The 20,636-nt window shown below is 47.1% G+C and overlaps 1 pseudogene; it reads right to left on the bottom strand.

The window, feature by feature from the left end:
* Positions 1–10,999: 10,999 nt before the first annotated feature.
* Positions 11,000–20,636, bottom strand: part of LOC115464408 — a 30,175-nt pseudogene continuing 20,538 nt past the window's right edge.

Raw genomic sequence — 20,636 nt, 5'->3', positions numbered from 1 at the left:
TGTAGCCGAAAAATGTGTTGAATGAAAGCCTGGGCTAGAGAGGCCGCCGAAGGAAGGCTCGATAATGGAACAAAATGAGCCATTTTAGAGAAACGGTCTACCACAACCCAAATCACAGTATGGCCCTGGGAGCGGGGTAGGTCGGTGATGAAATCCATGGATAACTCCGTCCAGGGAATGGTCGGTACGGGCAGTGGTTGCAGGTCCCCCACGGGGGGCCCTGTTAATGGCTTGGTCCGTGCACATACAGGGCACGAGGTAACAAATTGGAGAACATCCCGCCTCATTTGCGGCCATTGGTACTGTCTCGCGATGAACCGGAGGGTTTTTTGATACCCGAAGTGCCCGGCCCATCTAGATGAGTGCCCCCATTGCATTATTCTTTTTCAGTCGGCGGCCGACACGAACTCCTTAGTCGGCGCAACTTCCCCTGTAGCCGCACTGAGACATGCGGGATTTAACATAGGATGGACCTCCTTGGTCTCTTCAGGAGCTTCAAAGGCTCGGGAGAGCGAGTCCGCTGGGGTATTCTGAGACGCCGCCCGGAATACTAACTGAAAGTGAAACCTGGCAAAGAATAACGACCATCGGGCCTGTCGGGGGTTTAACCGCTGAGCCTCTTGGAGGTATAGGAGGTTCTTGTGATCAGTGATTACCGTAAATCGGTGCTCCGCTCCCTCCAGCAGGTGCCTCCATTCCTGCAGGGCTAATTTCAGGGCCAAGAGTTCTCTATCCCCTACCGTATAATTCCGTTCTGCTGGGGAGAATTTTCGTGAGAAGAATGAGCACGGTTGACGCCGGCCTCCGGGGTTGACTTGAGAGAGGACCGCCCCGGCCCCCAAGGCGGACGCGTCCACTTCTACAATAAATGGTTTCTCGGGATCGGGGGCCAGCAGGATGGACGCTGACTCGAAGGCCTCCTTTACCTGACGAAAAGCCGCTTGCGCCTCTGGCAGCCAATCCCGGACCTTCGCGTTCTTTTGGGTGAGCGCCGTCAGTGGCGCTGTCAGTTGGGAATACTGAGGGATAAACTGGCGATAGTAATTTACGAACCCCAGGAACCGTTGCAGTGCCTTCAATCCCAACGGTTGTGGCCACTCTCGAATTGCCCGGAGTTTGTCTGGCTCCATCTGTAGGCCCCCGGGTAGCAGAATATGTCCTAAAAAGGGTAATGACCGCTGATGGAAAGCGCATTTACTGAGTTTAGCGAATAGACGGGCTTGTCTTAACCGGCACAGCGCGGACGTGGCCCGTATGCTCCGCGGGGTCCTTAGAGTAAACCAGAATGTCATCCAGGTATACCATCACCGTGGAGTTCAGCAAATCCTCTAGCACGTAGTTAATAAGGCGTTGAAACACCGCAGGGGCATTACATAGGCCGAACGGCATCACCCGATATTCAAAATGTCCCTCGTGGGTGTTAAAAGCCGTTTTCCATTCGTCCCCTGACCGGATTCGAACCAAGTTGTAGGCCCCCCGCAAATCCAATTTAGTGAATATCTGCGCTCCTTGCAACCTGTCAAAGAGCTCGGGAATGAGCGGGAGAGGAAAACGATCTTTCACGGTGATGGCATTTAATCCCCGATAGTCAATACAGGGCCTCAGGGATCCATCCTTCTTGGTAACAAAAAAGAATCCCGCCCCCGCTGGAGACGTAGAGGGCCGGATGAACCCTCTCCGCAGGTTCTCCCGGATGTATTCTTGCATTACCTTGGACTCTCCTCGGGACAGAGTGTACAGTCGGCCCCGAGGGGGCACGGTTTCCGCCTTCAGATTAATGGCACAGTCAAAAGACCGATGAGGCGGTAGCACTTCCGCTTCCTTGGGATTAAACACATCAGCAAAGTCTCTATAATCCATAGGCAGCGAGCCCAGCTCTACCCGTCCCTCACCGGGCAGCGTATTTAAGGCAGGGCAGCTGCCAGCCCGGCCCTTACAACAGGTCTGCTGACAGGGACTACCCCAAGCTTGAATCCTTCCCCCGGGCCAGTCGATAATAGGGTTGTGGCACCGTAGCCACGGCAGCCCCAGGACCACCGGGTGGATGGTCCGGGATAGCACTAGGAATTGGACCTCCTCCCAGTGATCCTCCCCCACCTGTAATCCCAACACGGGGGTGATCTCCGTGACCGGCTGGGGAAGGGTAGTTCCCTGGATGGAGGTTATTCGCAGCGCCGGCCGCCGCGGGAGTGTAGGCCAGCCCATTTGCTGCAGCAGTTCGAGTCCGATAAAGTTGCCCCCGGACCCCGAGTCCACCAGGGCCCGGGTCTGGATCGTGGCCTCTTGCCACCGTAACATTACTGGCAGGGTTATCAAGGAGTCCGGTAGGGGAGCGGAGTGCCCCAAGAACCCTCCCCTCAGGGTGCCTTGGGGGAAGCATTTCCCGGCCGGACGGGACAAGTCCGGATGAAATGACCAGCCTCACCACAATAGAGGCACAGTCCGTTCGACAGGCGTTTCTGTCTGTCGGAGGGAGCCAGCCGTTGACGGCCCATCACCATCGGCTCTTCCCCGGGCTCCGTGGAGTCCCGGTTCCCCTGGCGAGGGGATGGCCCTTTGCCCATCCGGGACGTCCCTCGCGCCCACTTCTGCCGCTCCGCCCGGGCTCTGGCTCGCTCCTGGAACCGGGTGTCTACTCGTATACAGAGCGAGATGAGGGCATCCAATTGTCCTGGGACCTCCCGTCCAGCCAATTCGTCCTTGATCCGTTCTTGTAAGCCTTCCATAAAGATGGCCATCAAGGACTCCGGATTCCAACGCAGCTCCGTGGCTAAGGTCCGAAACCGGATGGCGTAATCGGCTACCGTCCCTTCTCCCTGATGAATCCGCAGCAGTTCCGACGCCACGGAGGAGGGTCTCCTGGGAAGGTCGAACACCATCCGGAACCGGCGCTGAAATTCACTATAATCATCCAAGATGGGGTCTTGCTGTTCGTTTAGGGGGGCCACCCAGGCCTGGGCCTTCCCTTCGCAGAGGCCCATAATGTAGCCCACCTTACTTTGGTCCGAAGCAAATGTCTCCGGTTGCATCCGGAAGGCCAGGTTACACTGGTTGAGGAACCCCCGACAGCCTCCGGGGGTCCCATCATATCGAGCTGGTTCAGGGAACCGAGGTCCCATGCGGAACCCTCCCACACGGGGAGCCGCTGCGGCCCCCTGGACCGCAGCGGCCTGGTTCTGTACCTGAAGCGTGGAAAGTTGCGAGCATACGTTCTGAAGCGCCCCAGACAGGGCGTTAAGCTGCTCCTGCTGCTGCTGGAGTACCTTGGCCAGGTCCCGTAGATCAGGTGGCGTTGGCGAGCTCATGGCTTCCGTTTCCTGTCGCGTCCCTGTTGTTTCTTGGTTGGTGAGCCCTCAAGTTCCCCGAGGCCCCACAAGGCCCCAGAGGGCAGCCGAGCACCCCGAATCTTCACCCGCGGCGACCACCGTTCACCGAGGGTTGAGCCCTCAGCTGCAGGCGGCCAGCAGGACTGCTGGAACCGCGGGGTGACGGCTGACCTGGCTGACAGTAAGCACGCAGTCTTTAAGGGAGGGCTAGCAGAGGCGGCTAGGACTCCGAGAGAAGATTCAGGCTCTGGAGGTGGCTAGCCGGATGGCTAGCTGAAAACACAGTCTCTGAAGGGGGCTAGCAGGACGGCTAGCTGAAGAGGAGCACTGTCTCTGGAATTGGCTAGCAAGGACGGCTAGCGGAAGACACAGTCTCTGAAGGGGGCTAGCAGGACGGCTAGCTGAAGAGGAGCACTGTCTCTGGAGTTGGCTAGCAAGGACGGCTAGCGGAAGACACAGTCTCGGAAGGGGGCTAGCAGGACGGCTAGCTGAAGAGGAGCACTGTCTCTGGAGTAGGCTAGCAAGGACGGCTAGCGGACGACACAGTCTCTGAAGGGGGCTAGCAGGACGGCTAGCTGAAGAGGAGCACTGTCTCTGGAGTAGGCTAGCAAGGACGGCTAGCGGACGACACAGTCTCTGAAGGGGGCTAGCAGGACGGCTAGCTGAAGAGGAGCACTGTCTCTGGAGTAGGCTAGCAAGGACGGCTAGCGGACGACACAGTCTCTGAAGGGGGCTAGCAGGACGCAACCCCTGGGTCGGCTTCTGACAAACAAAACAGAAGCGCTGGATCCCTTCCATCTCGGGGTTTAAATCCCCCACCCGTCCTTCCTCTGGTAACAGCTGGAGCCAATCCTCTTCGCCCAGGCAGGCAGAGGGGGCCCGGATTGGTGCCCCTGTCTGGCGGGCGGAGTCTCCCCGTTGGTGCGCCAATCCGGCGCAAGTGGGCGGAGCTGCCTCGCTGGTCCTGCTCCAACGAGGAGGACGACGACGCCGGCGCCGCCATCTTGGCCGGCGGATCTCCTTCTCCGAGGCCGGCGCTTGTTCCCTCGGATCGCCGGCCTCGGAGCAGCCAGCGACAGCGCCGGCCCTGTCGGCAGCCTCATCCCGCTGTCCCGGATCCCGTGGGCGCCCCTGGTTACCGCTCCCTCCTGCGGGCCGCCAGGTAAGAGCCCGGGACGGGACACCTACATTGACTACATAAGTTGTAAGTTACCTACACTGACTACATAGTTTGTAATCTTTAGATTGTAAGCTCTCTTGAGCAGGGACTGTCCTTCCCCATGCTAAACTTGTACAGCGCTGCGTAACCCTGTGTATTTTTTCTGCTCTCTTCCTTTTCCCTCATCCCATCTCCTTCATCTCTCTTCCCTCCCCTCCCCTCTATGTCCAGCAATTTCTCCTCTCTCCATGGGCCCTGATCTCCCATCCATATCCATCCATGCCCATCTGTCCCCTGCCCCCTCCATTCATCCCTATCCAGCAATTCCCCTCTCTCCCTGAGCCCTGACTTTCCATCCATCCATATCCATCCATGCCCATCTGTCCCCTGCCCCCTCCATTCATCTCTATCCAGCAATTCCCCTCTCTCCCTGAGCCCTACCCTCTCATCCATCCATGCCCATCTGTCCCCTGCCCCCTCCATTCATCCCTATCCAGCAATTCCCCTCTCTCCCTTCCATGAACCCTGCCCTCACATCCATGCTCCTCTCTCCCTGCCCTCCCGCTCCCATGTCCCAACTGCCTGCCCTCTTCTCCCCCCCACAAGATTCTTTTCCTTTTTTTTTTCTTTTAAATTTACCTCCATCCGGCAGCGCAGGTGCAGCGTCAGTGAAGGAGGCAGCGCTCCCGAAGTGTCTAGCCTTCCCTTCGCTCAGTGTCCTGCCTTCTTCTGATGTCATTTCCTTGATGTCAGAAGAAGGTGGAACACTGAGCGAAGGGAAGGCTAGACACGTCGGGCGCGCCGCCACCTTCACTGATGCTGTGCTGCCGGACGGAGGTAAATTTAAAAGAAGAAAAAAAAGGAAAGGGATCTTGCGGGAGAGAAGAGGCGGGCAGTTGGGACATGGGAGCGGGAGGGCGAGGTAAGCATGGTGCAGCGGCGCCCCCCAGAGGACGGCACACCCCTGCCGTGCTTACCCGGCTTACCGTGTTGGCACGGCCCTGCACATGGAACCACATCTTCATCTGGTTTGTAGAACTTTACCTTTTAGATACACAAATGGATTATTCTGTTGTTTGAGCATGTTTCAGGGACAAGTGCTTTAAAAGTCAAAATAATAAAAATATTTTCTGTCAAACAGATCTCTCATTTGTTGAAACATAACTAAATGGGCTATGCAAAGGCAGGGAGTTTCCAAATGGCTAATAAGCCCAGCAGCAACTGAGGCTCAGCTTCAGCAATCACCAGGCAACTACGGGAGCTGAACAGGTCCAGAAAAAAAAGAGAAATCCGGCCGCCTGGAAGATCCGGACTGGACAGGGCTAAAGTCTGGAACGAGTGATAGTCCATAGCAGCCCCCGGTTCTGGCCACCAGAGGGAGAGGTGAGCACAGATGTAACAGCCAGCTGCACTTGGTCCATTTATTTTTAGATCCAAGTATCAAAAAAATGCTCCAACTGACCAGATGACCACCAGAGGGAATCGGGGATGACCTCCCCTTACTCCCCCAGTGGTCACCAACGCCCTCCCACCCAAAAAATTTAAAAAATATATATTTTTTCCAGCCTGTATGCAAGTGTGAAATGTCATACCCAGCTCCCTGACACCAGTATGCAGGTCCCTGGAGCAGTATTTAGTGGGTGCAGGGCACTTCAGGCAGGTGGAGCCGGGCCCCCCCCCCCCCCCCCCACCTGTTACACTTGTGGTGATAAATTTTGGTCAGTTTGGGCACCTTTTTGTGCCTTGGTCATGAGAAAATCATGGCCAGGTAAAGTCGTCCAAGTGTTCGTCAGGGACGTCCTTGTTTCTTTCAATTATGGGTCGAGGACGTCCTAGTGTTAGGCACGCTCAAGTCCGGCCTTCTCTACACCTCCGATACGGCCCCTTGAACTTTGACCATCCCTACGACGGAAAGCAGTTGGGTCATCCAAAATCGACTTTCGATTATACCGATTTGGACGACCCTGTGAGAAGGACGTCCATCTTCCGATTTGTGTCGAAAGATGAGCGTCCTCGTTCGAAAATAAGTTTGATAGTGGAATTAGAAAAGGTATAGAGAAGGGCGACTGAATTGAACGGCTGAAATTTCTAGGGTTCTTTAGCTTGGAGAAAAAATGGCTGAGGGGGAGATATGATAGAGGTCTATAAAATAATGAGTGGAGTGGAACGGGTAGACGTAAATTGTTTGTTTACTCTTTCCAAAAATACTAAGACTAAGGGGCATGCGATGAAGCTACAAAGTAGTAAATTTAATTCGAATCTGAGAAAAATTTCCTTCACTCAACGTGTAAATAAATTCTGGAATTCGTTGCCAGAGAATGTGTTAAAGGCAGTTAGCTTAGCGGGATTTAAAAAAACGTTTGGATTTATTTATTTATTTATTGCATTTGTATCCCACATTTTCCCACCTATTTGCGGGCTCAGTGTGGCTTACAATACATTGTGAGTCATGGAATTACATTGGTTACAATATGGTTATGGGTTATATTGAGAAGAGTTATGGGAAGACAGTCGAAGTCAAACATATTTTGGGAAAACAAGTCAAAGTCAAACATAGTTTGGGAATGGAACAGTAGAATGTAACAAAGGGGAAGTGATCGGCGATAGAACAATGGCGAGAGAACATTAGGGTATAACAGTTCCATCTGTGGGTAGAGTTTTTAGTGTGGTGAGAATAAGGGGAAGAGAGATCAGAAGAGAGTGCATTGCCCCATCTCTGTTAGTGCGTAAGGACTTCATGTGTTTTGATTCTTGCCATAGCTTTTCTCGAAGAGATGAGTTTTCAATAGTTTGCGGAAGTGGGTTAATTCATAGATCATTTTCAGGTTGCGTGGTAGTGTATTCCAGAATTTCGTGCTTGTGTAAGAGAAGGTTGAGGCATGCAGTGCTTTGTATTTTATGCCTTTGCACTTAGGGAAGTGGAGATTGAGGAAAGTTCGGGATGATCTTTTGGCATTTCTGGGTGGCAGGTCTATTAAGTCAGACATGTATGCAGGGGCCTCACCATGAATGATCTTGTGGACCAGGGTACATACTTTAAAGGTGATACCTTCCATGAGTGGGAGCCAGTGCAGTTTCTCACGTAAGGGTTTTGCACTTTCGTATTTTGGTTTTCCGAAGATGAGTCTGGCTGCTGTATTCTGGGCTGTTTGAAGTTTCCTCAGTATTTGTTCTTTGCAGCCTGCGTATAGTGAGTTGCAGTAGTCCAGATGACTGAGTACGAGTGATTGCACTAGGCTGCGGAAGACAGATCTTGGAAAGAATGGTTTTATTCTTTTCAGTTTCCACATGGAGTAGAACATCTTTTTGGTTGTGTTGTTCGCGTGAGTTTCGAGTGTTAGGTGGCGGTCGATAGTGACTCCAAGGAGTTTTAAAGTTTCTGAGATTGGCAGATTTAGTTTAGGTGTGGTAATAGCGGTAAATTTCTTCGTGTTGTATTGGGAGGTAAGTATGAGGCATTGAGTTTTTTCTGCGTTCAGTTTCAATCGGAATGCATCTGCCCAGGTATTCATGATGTGTAGACTCTGGTTGATTTCATTGGAGATTTCATTAATGTCTTGTTTGAAAGGGATATATATCGTTACATCATCTGCATATATGTAAGGGTTAAGGTTGTGGTTTGATAGAAGTTTTGCCAATGGAATCATCATTAGGTTGAAGATAGTTGGCGATAGGGGAGATCCCTGCGGTACTCCGCATTCAGGTGTCCATGTAGCAGACGTAGTTGAATTTGATGTAATCTGATATGAGCGTAAGGTTAGGAATCCTTTGAACCAGTTTAGGATGTTGCCTCCTATGCCAAAATATTCGAGTATGTGTAGTAGGATTTCGTGATCGACCATATCAAAGGCACTTGACATGTCAAATTGTAAGAGGAGTATATTGGTGCCGGTTGCAATCATTTGTTTAAATTTGGTCATTAGGGTAATTAGTACTGTTTCTGTACTGTGGTTTGACCGAAATCCTGATTGAGCATCATGTAGTATTGAGAACTTGTTGAGATAGTTTGTGAGTTGTTTGGTTACCATCCCTTCGGTTATTTTGGTTATTAGTGGTATAGATGCTACTGGTCTATAGTTAGTTATTTCGCTTGCGTTTTTCTTTGTGTCTTTGGGTATTGAGGTGAGTAAAATTTTTCCTTTTTCCTTTGGGAAAAGTCCATTTTGTAGCATGAAGTTCACATGGTTTGTTAAGTCTGTTATAAATTGTTGAGGAGCTGATTTCATGAGGTTGTTTGGACAGATGTCTAGTTTGCATTGGGATTTGGCCAATTTTTTGAGTGTTTTAGAGATGGAGTCTTCTGATATTAATTCGAATTTGGTCCAGATCCTATCTGCTGGATATATTCCGTCTTCAGGGTCTAGGCAGTTTAGGAGTGTGGCGTATTCGATAGGGCTGGTGGGTATTTTGAGTCGTAATTGTATAATTTTCTCCTTGAAGTATTTCGCGAGGTCGTCGACCCCTGGTGTATCTTTGTTGTTGTTTGTAACTGGTGTGGTGTCCAGCAGTTTATTTACAAGGTAGAAGAGTTTGTGTGTGTCCCTGTAGTTTGGGCCAATCATTGTTTTGTAGTGTAGTCTTTTAGTCTGTTTTATGGTATATTTGTATGTCCTCCGGAGTGATTTCCAGGCGTTCAGTGTGTGTTCATCTTTCTTTTTGTTCCATGCGCGTTCTAGCTTTCTGACTTGTGTTTTGAGTTCTTTCAGCTTCTCGGTGAACCAGGGGTTTGATTTTTTCCTATGTGATGTCCTGGTTTGGATTGGGGCAATTGTGTCTAATGTTGTCTTACATATGTCGTCCCATTCTTGGAGGAATTGAATGGTATCAGTGTTTGTTGACCATTCATTTTGGTAGACTTGTCGCCAGAATGCTGTGGGGTCTATTTTTCCTCTCGTGGTATATGTTGTTCGTTCCTATTTATTGGCTACGTTCGTACGTATTTTTCACCAGTGGAGGGAGATATATGCTTTATGATGGTCTGTCCATGGTGTGGGTGTCCATTTTGTGTCTGTGAGTAGGAGAGTAGAGTCTGGGTCGAATTTGTGTGTAATAATGTCTAGTGTGTGTCCTTTTTTGTGTGTTGGTTGAGTGTTAGGTGCGTGTAAGTCCCAGAGTTTTAAGAATTCTTTGCATTCTTGTGTGCCTGTTGAGGTGTCGTCTTCAAGGTGTAGGTTGATATCTCCTATTATGAGGATGTTTGAGGCAGAGACACATGTGTTTGAGATGAAGTCCATGAGTAGCGTTTGGGAGTCTTTCCATTTTCCTGATGGTCTGTAGAATAGGATTGTGTTAAGGTGTCCTTGTAGTTTCAGATGAGTGATTCTTGTCGAGGCAATTTCGAGTTGTGGTGAGGTAGATTCACCAGTGGTTGTGGTGGTGAACTCGGATTTGTAAATTATGGCTATTCCGCCCCCTCTTTTTCCGTTTCTTGCCCAGTGGGTGATTTTGTATTCTGGTGGGCATATTTCTATGATGGCGGGGTCTGTTGGGCCGTGGAACCAAGTTTCCGTGATGAATAGAAGGTCTAGATTCTCTGTGGTGATCCAGTCTATTATGTCTATTGAGTTGCTTACTGCTGATCTAGCGTTGATGTATCCTATTCGGATTGAGCGGTATGGTTCTGTAGGGAGGTTAGATGTAGTTATTTTTATTAATTGTCTGTTTCTTCGGTGGTTGAATTTGTCATTGTTGCTCTTTTTTTTCTCTTTCTGTTGGTGTTCATATGTGAGGATTTTTCCTATTGGTTGGTTGTTGTATTTTTGGTCTGGTGAGTTGTTCATAGGTTGTATATAGAGTTGATGAATTGCAGTTGGGTTGTTTTTGATGTTGTGGGAGGCCCATGCATGGTAAATTATGGGAATGAGATATGTTATTATCAGTAGTTTGTTAGTGTTCATGTTTGTAGTGTGATGTACTTAGAAACAGTTATAGTGAGGCATTAAGAGTAATACACTTAGAGACAGTTATGAGCAGGCGTTAAAAGCAATGCAGTTGGGACATATAGGTTGGCCAGATTCTGGGTTGCTTACTACAGTGATTGTGGCAAGCATAGTAGCCATATGAGTCATACAATCAGAGTGTCTATGCATGCAATTATCTTAGTAGTTTTTCTACCATATTGCAGTAAACAAACAGGTGGAGAGCGCTGAACTGCGCAGGCATGCAATTATCACCGGGGCATGCGAACTATCACCTGGGGTAGCAGTGTAGTTAAGGTAATTGTGCTAATCAGAGTTTTAGGAGTTTCTTGTTACACTGTTTCTGCAGACAGGGTAGCAATACAGTTAGGCATTTATACTTGCAACTATCATAGAATTCTTTGCTACAATGTTACAACAATAAGCGTTTGTTCTTGTAATTTATCATTGTATGAGATGATTTCTTTTTACTTTGCATTTAGAAGAGAGCTGCTAGGTTGCCTTGTGTTTAAAGCAAAGCGAGGCAATGGCATTTTTAGCTTGTTATAGGGCAGAGTTCAGAGAATAACACATAGATTAATTAGATTTGGCGGTGCTCATGCTGCAGTAAAGGCATTTGGATCATTAAAGCATACAGAGGAGCTTTTTAACTTGTTATAGGACTGCAATAGAAGCATTCAGATCATTAAAACATAAGCATAGTGACACTGGCGGAATACTCATGCTGCAATAAAGGGATTTAAATCATTAATGCATGGATGTTTTTCTAAAGGAAAAATCCATAGGCCATTATTAAATTGACTTGGGGAAAATCTACTGCTTATTTCTGGAATAAGCAACATAAAATGTATTGAACTTTTTCGGGATCTTGCTAGGTATTTGTGACCTGGATTGGCCACTGTTGGAAACAGGATGCTGGGCTTGATGGACCTTTGGTCTGTCCCAGTGTGGCAATACTTAAGTACTTATATAAGGATGTAAGAAGAGAGAGGGAAAGGAGATATTGGCATGGTGGAACAATGTGGGGAGAGACCATGGCATTCTCAAGGAGAGATGAGTGAGAGGACGATGGTAAGTTCAGAGGGTAGAATTGTATAAAGGGGAGTGGATGAAAGAAAAGGGAATACGATGCCAGAGAAGGAGTGAGACAGGAGAGGTAGGGGTGAGAGGAGAAGATGGAAAGTTGATAGGTACTGGTAAGTGAAATATAGGTGGAGGACTGAAGAGTGAGAAGATGAAATCTGAGGAGGAGAGAGAAAACAGAGAAAGAGGAAATGTATCAGAGACAGATATAGTGAGGGAATAGAAGAGAAAGGGAAAGTGGAGAAAAGACAAATGGACCACACCCACTGGAAAGAGAGCAGAAGACAGACAGGAAAACAAAAGAAGAAACTGGGACCAACATGCTTGAAAAAATAAAATACCCAGGCAACAAAGTGCCCTGTTTACTAAGGTGCGTTAGTGTTTTTAGCATGCCTACACTTAGCGCGTGCGCTAACCATGTAGGCACCTATAAGGATATTGTAGGCACGTACATGGTTAACGAGCATTAAAAACATTAACGTGCCTATAACGCTGCTTAATAAACAGGGCCCAAAGGTAGAAAAAAGTGTTTTATTTTGAATTTATTTATTGGAGCTTTTTAGCTTTAAGGACTGAGCTGTGCCTGCTTTGTAAAATGTACATTTTTTCTATTTTTATTTTGCAAAGTAGAGGGGACAATACATTTCTATATCTCTTTTACTAATATTGCTGGTTATAGTCTGGATTTCTTGAGGGGGGGGGGGGGTCCCCATTTCAGTTTTTGTCTGCATGTTTCTTATTGTCCTCTATTTTGTATCAAGTGAGGGTCTGTCCATATTTTACATGTGCAGCTAAGGTGAAGGATTCTGCTAGTGTGTGGTGTCTGTGTAAGAATCTGTAACAGTTCAGCTTGTTCCAGTTTCGCAGTAGCTGGTGCACTTGGGCCCAGTGTAATATTTATAGTACTAGCTTTTCATAGGTGGATTAGGACTGCTATAGTGTGGTAAGTTTTCCGGCTCTAGGTGAAAGTAGACTCTGGGGCAAGGGCTGCCTATGGTCACCAGAAATAAAAATGCTCAGGACTACTGGACTCCACATCGTATAGAGTCACCATATAAACAAAAGCCCATCTGATTTAAACAGAGTTTCTACAGGTAGAAAGAGTGTTCCTGAGGTGATGGTCACAATTTTAATAATTTTACTTACAGTTAAGAAGACAGCCTGCCCTGGCCGGTCCTGGGACCTCTAATACCTCCCACCTCCTGATGTAACTTCCAGTTTCCTCGCAGGTGGGACGCAGCAGAGGCAGCCTGTATTAATCATTGCCAGCTGCAATCTCTTCACCTGAGCAACAATACCGGCACTGCCGCCTGTCCGACACCGACCAGTGCTTAATTTACAAAGGTTTGTTCCCCTGACATCAAAACCTAGCTACACCTCTGGAGATAGGGTCCCTGGTAGGGGGCCCACAAATATATGTTTGCCTAGGGAGCCAAACCAAGAAACATGCAGAGTCTGTGAGACTATCAGGCTCATTTCGAAAAAGATGGATGTCCAAAAAGTGACATAAATCGGCATTTCGACATCCATCTCACAGAAACGTCCAAATCGGTATAATCGAAACCCAATTTTGGACGTCTTTCTCCGAAGTCCTTCAGAAGGACATCCAAATCTCAAGGGGGCGCATCAGGGGCTTGTTCGAGTTGGGACTTATGCGTTCCTAAACTTGGACATCTTTGAGCCATAATGGAACAAAGCAAAGACGTCCAGGACTAAAACTTCAATGTTTTCAGCTAGACCTGTTTTTATTACGAATAGGGCAAAATAAGGTGCCCGAAATGACCAGATGATCCATGGAGGGAATCATGGATGACCCCGGGAGAGAGCCTGGGGAGGGGGGGGGGCAATGCATTACTCTCTCCGGGAAATTATTTTTCTTAATACTCCCATGTTCCAATCTAATTCATGTTTAATGTGGGATAAAGTGCCATCAATAAGTAAATAAATAGATAGGAACTCTGAACGTTGAGCACCTTATTCCCATAACATGATGTCTGTTCTAGAAGCCCTTTACCAGGAGAAAAAAAAATCTCTGCACCAGTAACACGGTTAGTGTCCCATTATCCAGCCCCTCCAAATGACACACTGATTACGATTTATAACAAATTACTACTCTACCTGTGAAACGTTATTCCCTTATTATACTTCCTCTGTGTACATCCCTATGCAGAAGCCTGCAACATTTAAAAAAAAGTGTATCCTTTTCTTTTTTTTACAGTATCCTCCTCACCTACCTATTACAGACCTTCTCCCCGCTTCCCCGAGCTGAAGGGTCCCTCCCATTCCCAGCGCATACCTGAAGGCAGGATCCCTGGTGGTCTAGTGGATTCTTCGGGGCAGGAAAGATCCCCTGTCTTTTCTGTCTGCTTCCGGTGTTGACCCTCCTGCAGCCGCATCTTCTTTAAAATGATCGCTGAGACTTACAAGGGCGGCCTCGCAAGGCTTCAGCGAACGTCTTGCAAGGCTGCCCCTGGAAGTCTCGGCAGCCATTTTTAAAGAGTGATGCGGCTGCAGGAGGGTCACTACCATCAATGGGCAGGAAAGATTGGGGATCTTTCCTGCCCTGAAGAATCCAGGTATACGCTGGGAGTCTGTGACCCTTCAGCTCGGGGGGGGGGGGGGGGGGGGGGGGGGAGGAAGGAGAAGCAAGCTGGCTCGCACTTCCAGAACAACCGGCTAGCAAGATGCCAAAAAATTTAACAACCGGCTCTTCCTGGCCGGTGCGAGCTGACTCCAGCACACCACAGCTTGTAGTTTATGATGGCTAATCTCTTTTTTCTTTCCTTTTCACCTACTACTAAGAAATATATAAGCCAAACCACCCGGAAAGACACCAGACCCCAACTTTTCATCCCCCACTCACAAATTAAATTAAAGATCCAAATCAAAGATAATTCCACAAATTTGAATTAGCATAGCTTGAACTTGCACAGAATTTAAAAAAAAACGAACAACATTCATGTCAGTTGTTTTTTGTTATAGATTTCCTGCTATTCATATCGGGCCTTAATAGCATAATGCGACATTTGGACATAAAGATACATCCCAGGAGTCCAGCACTGGAAGCTTGTATGGCAAATATCTCCACTGCTACCATGTATTTTCCTCTTGTACTCAGATATGTTGGGATAAAAGTTATCCAAACACTGCAGAACACCAGCATGCTGAAAGTAATGTGCTTGGCCTCATTGAAACTATCAGGTAGATTTCTTGATAAGAATGCAGTGATGAAGCTGATAGAAGCCAGAAATCCTAGGAAACCCAGAACACAGTAAAATGCAATCATTGACCCTTCATTACATTCAATTAGTATTGCCCCAATCTCTGATTGCATATTGTGATATGGGAATGGGGGAGCAGAAAACAACCAGATGAGACAGAGAGTAAATTGAAAAAGAGAGCAGGAAAGTATTATAGTATAGGAGATCCTGGAACCCATCCATTTCCGGAGCTTACTTCCAGGCTTGGTTGCATGAAAGGCCATAACCACAGTGATGGTTTTTGCCAGTATGGAAGAGAGTGAGATAGAGAAAATCATCCCAAAGGTAGTCTGACGGAGAATGCAGGTCACGGGTTCAGGACGGCCAATGAAAATCAAAGAGCATAGAAAGCAGACCATAAGGGAGATGAGGAGGATATAGCTGATGTCTCGGTTATCGGCTCTCACAATAGGTGTGTCTCTGTAATGAATGAAGATTCCCAGAATGATTGCATTGATAAGAGAGAAGAAAATGCAGCTGGTAGTCAAAGCTATCCCAAGAGCCTCTTCATAGGACAGGAAAATTATCAGTTTTGGTATACAAGTATCTCTCTTATGACTGGGCCAGTGGTCCTCTCGACATTTCACACAGTTGTCCATATCTGAGGAAGATGAACATTGTCTCAATATCTCATAAACAGCATTGATTTTGGGATAGTGCATGTTCCTTTCATTAATTCTCTATACCTCAGACTTCTGCAGATAATGTTGCTCTATAATATCCTGAAGTTTAGAATGGTGAAGTAGTTTTGATGCACATCAACCAGCTACAAATCAGAATCAGTATGTACAGTATACATGCACTTTGCAAAGAATAATTTCAACTCATCTCACTAAATGAAAAAAAGCGCATGACTGCTATTGTTTACTATATACCTCATCACTTTTCTTTCTTTTGTTTTTCATCTATTTGCTAGAAAGTGATCAACATTAACACTGTAATCAATGTTCAAAATGATTTACCAACCGCAAATGGCTTCTGGCTTAATTCAGTTTTGCAGGGCTTTCTTCTGATATTCAGTGTTATTGACTGGTTAGTGGGCCCAAAAAGGGGGGCACGGTCATTGGAGGGTCATGGGAGCATTCCTTTTATATATGTGCATTGTTATTCAATAAAGGGGATCCATGCTTAGTTTTGGACACTGAGATTTATAACAAAGTTTTGTTGGTGTAAATGGTCATGCCTAAATCTAGCTGCAGTTCCCGGTACGGAGCCTATTATACAAAACTTTAAGATTTGGACCTGATTCTATATATGGTGTGTTATACCTAGGCTAGTCTGATGGACGCACCTAAATGTATTCTATAAGCCACACCCACGCACCTCCCAGGACCGCAACCCCATTTTGGGTGCGCAAGTTGGAATTTACATTTGCCTTTTTATAGAATATGCATAGAAAGAAGCACGGGTATTTACTGTCATTTTGAATGAATTCACTCAAGGCTTTGTGCAGTAAGAATAAATCAGACATGAGCAATAGACGATTACAGCAGTATTCAAATAACAATACAAAGTATGGCATAATATACTACTTACAATGTCATTAAAATATGTCATAGAACATTTTAATTGACAGTGTAGGGTATAAGCAAAGTCAACATATAGATAGGTAAGAGAGTGATAGGAGTTAGAAAGTAAGGTGACTAATTTAAAGAAAGGTGCACATGAGGTCAGAGAGATGGTTAAATATGGTCACAGCTAGAGTAAGAGTGGATAAACATGTCCTTTGTAGTATGTGAAGCCCCTTGTGTGTGTGAGTGAGACTAACAAGTTAGTTATGTAGCCAATGAAGTTTTCATGAAAATGGTGTGATGTGGTCATGCCACTTGCAACCTTCTTTTAGTCTTGCTGCAGCATACTGAATCAATTTCAGCTGGTGCAGGCCCTTTGTTGTCAAACCTTTGTAGTGTGCATTACAGTAATCCAGTCTTGATGTTATCATGGTATGCACTACTGGGGCATTTTTCTCTTTACATCTAATCTTGCTAAAGTACCTCAGTCATTTATGGCCCCTATTCATATTCTCTTCCTAGCCCTGTCCCTTCCTAATCTTTTCCCTCACCCCCTACCTCTCTCGGCTACAGGAACTCACTGCCCATCCATCGACTTCATCACCTCACCTTCTCTCCTACCCTCTTCCTCCCTCTTGGCTTTTAATCTCCGCCTCTTTCTTCCGTCCATTTTGCCTTCCCCATTCCACCTAAATACCTCTCGCCTTTGACGCCTTCGTGGCCACACCTCTCCTACTCTCCTCCGCTCTCTTTTACTCCTTCTCTTACTCTCAGCCGGTGACATCAATCCCAATCCTGGCCCCCCTCACCAACTATTATCCCAACCCTACAGATCTCACCGCGACCTCTCTAACCTCATCTCTATTTCTCTACTCCCCTCCTCTTCTCTGCCCTTCTCTTGCGCCCTATGGAATGCCCGCTCTATCTGTAACAAACTCACCTATATCCATGACCTCTTTATCTCGCGTCACCTCCATCTGCTCGCCATAACAGAAACCTGGCTCTGCCCTGATGACTCTGCTTCAGTCGCAGCCCTGTGCCATGGCGGTTATCTATTTTCACATACTCCTCGCCCTGCTGGCTGTGGGGGCGGTGTTGGACTACTTCTCTCTCCCTCCTCCAGATTTCAACCCCTTCTTCCACCTGAATCTCACTGTTTTTCCTCCTTTGAAGTCCACTCTATCCGCCTTTTCTCTTCTCTGCCTCTTCGAATAGCTGTCATTTATTGTCCCCCTGATAAGTCCCTTTCATCCTTTCTCAGTGACTTTGACGCCTGGCTTGCCTTCTTCCATGATCCTTTCTCCCCCTCTCTCATCCTTGGTGACTTTAATATTCCTGCTAATGATCCTTCCAACTCTTATATTTCCAAGTTACTCGCTTTAACGTCCTCCTTTAATCTCCAACTATGCTCCACCTCCCCCACTCATCAAAATGGTCACTGTCTTGATCTCATCTTCTCCTCCAACTGTTCACCCTCTAGTTTCCTTGCCTCTGATCATCCCTCCTCTGATCACCATCTTATAACTTTCACACTTAAATCTCCTCCCTCCCAGTCCCGTCCTATCTTATCTAATTTATCTAGGAATCTTCACGATATTGACCCTTCATCTCTATCCTCCCATGTTTCAAACCTCCTCTCTACTGTGGCACCATCCACATCTGTCAATGAGGCTGTTTCTTCTTACAACAATACTCTATCCTCTGCCTTAGACACTCTTGCACCTTTGATGACCCGCCCTGTAAGGCGTACAAAACCCCAACCTTGGCTGACTTCTAATATCCGCTACCTACGTTCCTGTACCCGCTCCGACGAACGCCTCTGGCGGAAATCTCGGGCCCTTGCTGATTTCTTACACTTTAAGTTCATGCTGACCTCCTTCCAATCTGCTCTTTTACGTGCCAAACAGGATTATTATATCCAACTGACCAACTCTCTTGGCTCTAATCCTCGACTTCTCTTCACCACATTGAACTCTCTCCTCAAGGTGCCCCCTCCCCCAACTCCCCCTTCATTATCTCCTCAGACCCTTGCTGAATTCTTTCACAACAAGGTTCAAAAGATAAACCTTGCTTTCTCTACCTCACCACCTCTCCCTCCACTAGTCCGTTCCCCTCTCTCTCCTTCCCCTCATTCCCTTTCCTCCTTTCCTGAAGTTACTATTGAGGAAACTACACTTCTCCTTTCTTCCTCAAAATGTACCACCTGTTCCTCTGATCCCATTCCCACCCACCTTCTTAATGCCATCTCTCCTGCTCTTATTCCTTTTATCTGTCACATTCTCAACCTCTCACTTTCCACTGCGACTGTCCCTGCTGCCTTTAAACATGCTGTGGTCACACCTCTCCTTAAGAAGCCTTCACTCGACCCTACTTGTCCCTCTAATTACCGACCCATCTCCCTCCTTCCCTTTCTCTCCAAATTACTTGAGCGTGCTGTTCACCGCCGCTACCTTGATTTTCTCTCCTCACATGCTATTCTTGACCCACTACAATCTGGTTTTCGCCCTCTCCACTCAACCGAAACTACGCTTACTAAAGTCTCCAATGACCTATTACTGGCTAAATCCAGAGGTCAATATTCCATCCTCATTCTTCTTGATCTTTCCGCTGCTTTTGACACTGTCGATCACAGCATACTTCTCGATACCCTGTCCTCACTTGGATTCCAGGGCTCTGTCCTTTCCTGGTTCTCTTCCTACCTCTCCCTCCGCACCTTTAGTGTTCACTCTGGTGGATCCTCTTCTACTTCTATCCCTCTGCCTGTCGGCGTACCTCAGGGTTCTGTTCTTGGTCCCCTCCTCTTTTCTATCTACACTTCTTCCCTTGGTTCATTAATCTCATCCCATGGCTTTTCCTACCATCTCTATGCTGATGACTCCCAAATGTACCTTTCTACCCCTGATATCTCACCTTGCATCCAAACCAAAGTTTCAGCGTGCTTGTCTGACATTGCTGTCTGGATGTCTCAACGCCACCTGAAATTAAATATGACCAAAACCGAGCTTCTCATTTTCCCCCCCAAACCCACCTCCCCGCTCCCCCTGTTTTCTATTTCTGTTGATGGCTCTCTCATTCTCCCTGTCTCCTCAGCTCGAAACCTTGGGGTCATCTTTGACTCTTCTCTCTCCTTCTCTGCTCATATCCAGCAGATTGCCAAGACCTGTCGTTTCTTTCTTTACAACATCCGTAAAATCCGCACCTTTCTTTCCGAGCACTCTACCAAAACCCTCATCCACACCCTTGTCACCTCTCGTTTAGACTACTGCAATCTGCTTTTTGCTGGCCTCCCACTTAGTCACCTCTCCCCACTCCAGTCGGTTCAAAACTCTGCTGCCCGTCTCATCTTCCGCCAGGGTCGCTTTACTCATACTACCCCTCTCCTCAAGACCCTTCACTGGCTCCCTATCCGTTTTCGCATCCTGTTCAAACTTCTTCTACTAACCTATAAATGTACTCACTCTGCTGCTCCCCAGTATCATTCCACACTCGTCCTTCCCTACACCCCTTCCCGTGCACTCCGCTCCATGGATAAATCCTTCTTATCTGTTCCCTTCTCCACTACTGCCAACTCCAGACTTCGCGCCTTCTGTCTCGCTGCACCCTACGCCTGGAATAAACTTCCTGAGCCCCTACGTCTTGCCCCATCCTTGGCCACCTTTAAATCTAGACTGAAAGCCCACCTCTTTAACATTGCTTTTGACTCGTAACCACTTGTAACCACTCGCTTCCACCTACCCTCCTCTCTTCCTTCCCGTTCACGTTAATTGATTTGATTCGCTTACTTTATTTATTTTTTGTCTATTAGATTGTAAGCTCTTTGAGCAGGGACTGTCTTTCTTCTATGTTTGTGCAGCGCTGCGTATGCCTTGTAGCGCTATAGAAATGCTAAATAGTAGTAGTAGTAGTAGTAGTACTGGGTTATAAGATATACCTTCTCGATGTAAGGAGAGAGGGAACGTAGCTGTCACAAATAGTAGAAGCAGCTCTTGAATATTGCTTGGATTTGGGGAATCAAAGTGTTGAATCTAACTGTATTCCAATTAATTCCAATTACTTATAAGTGGTCATTATTGGTCACTGAACATGACTAAGAGGCTCATTTTCAAAGCACTTAGCCTCCCAAAGTTCCATAGAAACCTATGGAACTTAGCCTCCCAAAGTGCTTTGAAAATATGCCTCTATATGGATCATTAAACAATTTAGTGGCCTCTCATTTTGATAATCTAACTTTGCTCCCCAAAGAGATGCTGCATGATGTGGAGGTACAACGCTGACCTTCTTTGTATTTCAGATGACTTTGGAAGCCTAGGATTGATTTAGCACCCCTGTCTTTTTCTATTTAGAAAGAATCATCTACAGTTTTCACGTGTCAATTACCA

Source organism: Microcaecilia unicolor, chromosome 3 (assembly GCF_901765095.1).
Source record: "Microcaecilia unicolor chromosome 3, aMicUni1.1, whole genome shotgun sequence".
NCBI lineage: Eukaryota > Metazoa > Chordata > Amphibia > Gymnophiona > Siphonopidae > Microcaecilia > Microcaecilia unicolor.
The sequence above is the reverse complement of the archived record's forward strand: the minus strand, read 5'-3'. Positions and strand labels throughout refer to the sequence as shown.